The sequence below is a fragment of the Pteropus alecto genome, unplaced genomic scaffold (assembly GCF_000325575.1).
Source record: "Pteropus alecto unplaced genomic scaffold, ASM32557v1 scaffold10, whole genome shotgun sequence".
Lineage (NCBI taxonomy): Eukaryota > Metazoa > Chordata > Mammalia > Chiroptera > Pteropodidae > Pteropus > Pteropus alecto.
The window spans coordinates 9,596,981-9,601,717 of record NW_006431210.1 but is presented as its reverse complement, the minus strand read 5'-3'; positions in this window follow the sequence as shown (position 1 = coordinate 9,601,717).

Sequence of the window (4,737 nt, the reverse complement as noted above, 5' to 3'; positions counted from 1 at the left end):
TTTTAAGTGAGAGATGATGACTCTGGTTTGAGACACACTAAGTTGAGGATTCTGATGTTATACTTTGGTGGCAATGTTCCAAGAAACAGCTGGGTATTTCAAATAGGCAGTTGGAGAAGTGAGAACTAATGAAGTATATCAGGAATTTTTTTCTTGCATTGTTAATGGTGTGAGAACGAAGGAACTGTGAGGGAGAGAAATGAGAGGTAGGAGAAAAACAAACAAACAGCACAATTCTCAACCCTCGGCAACACCTGCATTTCAGAGATGACCAGGGAAAGTAAGGCCCTTGAAGGAGAAAAACGCAATGGTCAGAGAGGTAAGAAAAGTTGAGAAATACTTCTGTGTTTTAGTGACATGTAAACTTCACTTCCCTGTGAAAATGCAATAGAAATATAGCATATATATGTATATATATGTATGTATATTTTGCTTCAGATGTGGCTGGGGCTCCAATGGCCCTGATCCCAAAGCTTGTTTTCCAGTATACAACACAGCTTGCCAAACCAGTCTCTTCTCCTGGAGTATGAAAATTACTGAATGCTTCTCCCTCATATATGTGCTATTCAGGTGTCAAGAGTTGAATTATACAAACTTCTAGTTATAAAATAAGTAAGTCATAGGGAGGTAATGTGCAGCATAGGGAATATAGTCAATAATATAGTAATAACTTTATACAGGAACAGATGGTTACTAGGTTTAGTGTGGTGATCACATTGTGAGATATAGAAATGTAGAATCACTAGGTTGTACTCCTGAAACTAATATAATATTGTATATCATCTATACTTTAATAAAAAGAGTTGGATTATATTTTGCAGTGCATTATCCAAATCTAAGCTGAAATAACTTCTATCGTGTACACACACAAATAATACAGATTTCTCTTTCCTGTTGCATCCAGTTTTTTAAACATTAGATGAAAAAGATATCCCAAGATCGTATTGAAAAACAATGACACCCAAGTTAGACAGTACAGCACAGGGACTGTGTATAACTAACTCATCACAGTCTAGTGGGTTCCATGCCAATGGGGCACCTGAATTATGTCTGGTATGGCAGTTAAGAGAAATTCAAAGGTAATCTAGACTGAATCAGTTTGAAAAATTGCTTTGAATTTCATTAGCCTGGAAACTTCTCTCGCGTTATATCAATAGCCTACATCATGCATATACTTCAGTGTTATAGTCTAATTAGTCAACATTATATCTTTTAGAAAAATAAAACTATGAAACTATATTTCATAAGGATATGGTTACTCTTAATTTTTCTTAATTAGGTTACGGATTGAGGGGATTCTGGGATGGAGGGCCACATCGATCTTATTTGAAATATATCTTACCCTAGTGTCATTTTTTTCTTCAGTTTTGGATGATCTTTGTGTCTTCGGTGCCTGGCATAGTGACTGAACATAGCAGATTCCCTTAAAGTGCTCGATAATTATTTCTTGAATGAATATATGAATAAATCGATCAAGAAGCAAGATATGGCAGAAGGAAGACAGACCCAAATTCCAGTTTTGCCTCTGCAACTTATTAGGCTGTGTGACTTTGGGCTTTTCTTAAGCTCTCCAACTCTTAGCTTTTTCAAATGTTTTGAAACAGGAGACAGCCTCAGAAAAATGGCAAGAATGACTCTATCTAACAGAGTTATGAGGCTCAAAAGAGATGCCCTTTGTAGTAGCTCCTGAAAGCTAGTTTGGAAATGCTTGGCTTTCCTCTCGCACTGGGCTTCTCTGCTTGGTAGAGATTTTGAGAATGTTCAGAGAGGGGATTAAATATGAGTGGGTTAGACAATGAAAGGGATCCATTAAAATGGATCGACTGTCTTGAACCTGAGAATGAGGAACATTAATTTTTTTCCAGAAAAGATCTCATTCTGATTAAACATATAAATACGTAGGTTTTGGTGGCTTGCTCTTTCTTCTCCATGGCATCCAAAGATGGGACACAGAAATGTGCTGACATAATAGCAGAGGTCCACAAACTTTTTCTGTAAAGGACTGGATAATAAATATTTTTGGCCTTGTGGAGTATTTAGTCTCTGTCGCATGTTTTCAAAAGTAACATAGACAATATGAAAATGATAGATGTGGCTATATTCTAATAAAACTTTATTTACACAAATTGGCAGTGAGCCGGATTTGTCTGTGAGGTCCATATAGTTTGCAGACCCCTGCCCTGGAGCAGCAAACTTCAGCTAAATACTAGAACCAGGAGCGGTCTGTCTACTTTCTCTCTGTTTAACTTTGAGGACAGCGGCCATATCTGAGGTTACTACTATCCTTTCATTAATATTGAGATGAACAGGAAGACTTTATCTAAGACTAACTGAATCATTCGTAAATTTATTTTTAATTTTATGTAAGAGAATTTTGAGCCCCTAATTTAGGAATTTCTTTATAGCATTCTCAGTATCTGTGTGCCCTATACATAGGCATGAACCACACATACACATTTTGCAAATGCACATGTGCATCTGTGCATTTTTAACTTTGTGTGCCTACATATCTTATTCTGGAAACTTTTTTAAAGGGAAGTTTGGTAATTCAATAGAGATTACATATATATTTCTACTATGGTCTAGCTTTTTCAGAGTTAGGACCAGTGTAGTTTTCTAGCTATCATATCTAATTAGAGGCGGTATTTTGAGATACTCTGCTTAAGTTTTAAAAGTAACATAGTATCCTATGATACTCGAAATCATACCCTGAATCTACAAGTATATCGTAAAGACTTGAGAATGCCTTGAACTTTCCTTGTATTACTATTCCATGCTTGAAAGTTGGTTAGTAGTTTTGCATAAAAGTTTGTATTTATTGCTGTAATACAGAAAGCATTATTTGCATCTTGGTTTTACAGCACTGAGTGCCATATTCTTGGGCATCAGGAGGGCCCGGATGGAAATTTTAGCAGACATTGGAAATAAATGGATTCTTTTAAAAACAAGAGCTTGTATCCAGGAAAAGCAGTAACATATTTTGATATATTCCTTACATCATGTCTACACACAGCTGACACATAGTTATCCTAAGTAGAATGAGAAGATAGATTACGTGCATCAAGGACAGCCACAGGAAGTCTTGTATTTTATCTTAGGCAATGGTTTTGACTTCTTGCTTTTTGAAATCTTTCACTAGTGTGAACTCAGGTCAACCTTGATAAATCTTTCACACCAGATCGAGGCATTTGGGCTGACTTCAAGGACGATAAGAATCACTGGCTGAACAGAATGGCTGGGTCAGTTGTCGGCACTGGGAAGAGATCAGATTGGCCATGATGCAGTAATTCAAACACCCTACTTTCCTTTCTTTCTGCAGGTATAGAGGACAGAATAATCAGGGCTTGAATCATGGCTTGGCAGTTTACTTACAGTGAGGAGGTAATACTTGAGTCAGGTCTGCACAGGGGCAGATGTAGCAGTGTATGGAAAGAGATAGTAGCCAAGAGAAAGCAAGGAATTTGTACTAACTGGGGCCCTGAGTATCCATGGGGGGGATGGCAGGGACTGAGGGTTGATAGGCAGACAAAACCAGAAGTAGGAAGGCCTTGAAGATCATCTTAAGGGGTTTAGATTTTAACTCTCAGAGTACAGAGAGCCAGTGACAGATTTCCAATGGAGAAATTATCAATCATAGAGAGCAATATTGAGAATGATTTCCTTGTCTCCAAAAGGCTAATGACCTGGGAATAAGAATGGAAAGAATGTAGCAGTATAGAGAAGGAGATGCTTGGGATGGTTAAGATGGAATGCTAAGAAGACAATGACAAGCAGAGGGGAGGAGAAAGAGGAGAAAGCAGAGGATTTGGAGACTGGATGTGAAGTTGACATTAATTTCTGGATTTATGGCTTGGACGACTGAATTAAATAAGACTACGAATCCAGTAGGAGAGGCAGATTCTGGGGGAAAGATGATGAGTTTTGTTTTAGATGTTGTAAGAGGTACCTACGGGGTGTCTGTGAGGGGTCGTCTAGTAGGCAGCTGAGCAGGATTTTGAGAGAGATGAGATGAAATTGGTATGAAGTTAAAACTAAGAGATTAGATAAGATCACTCAGGGAGAGTTTACCAAAGATAAGAATAAAGCCCTAAGAAATAGCAATGTAAGGATTGACTAGAAGATGAGAGACCCGCAGAGCAGTAAAGATGTTTGCTTTAAGAATGTGGGGGTAGATTCAAAAGCAACAGGTTCCATAGAAGTCATAGAGAGGAGAGAGTTTCAAGACCGATCACACACTGCAGTGAAAGGAAATAAAATAAGGAACGCATTGTGCTCAGTTTGGCAGATAAGAGGTTTTTAGCAATGAAGTTAAAGCAGCAATGAAGAAAGGTAGAAAACAAAGGAGATTGCAGCAGGTCTGCCGAGTCTGGTGGAAGAGAGAGAGTATAGATGGGGAATGTGAAATTGTCTCTCAAGTTTACCAGGGGAGGGAGGGAGGGAGGTGGTGACAGCTGGGGGCGAGGAGACACCTAGAAACGTTCTAGCAATATGATGGGAAGAAATGTAAAGTGTCACTGAAGAAAACACTTTGCAAATTTGCTAGAACAGTGAGTGATCTGTATGAGATATTGAATTTTTCTCCTTTCCCCAGATCTTAATCTAGAGTCACCCTGGGTAATGCTGGGAAGTACAGAAATGTCTCTCGGAGGCTCCCTCATCCCCTTATCTAGTCTCTCCTCCAAGCCTTTCCTAAAAACGCAGAGGTATCCCACCCAGGTTTGACCTCGTGGAAATGCT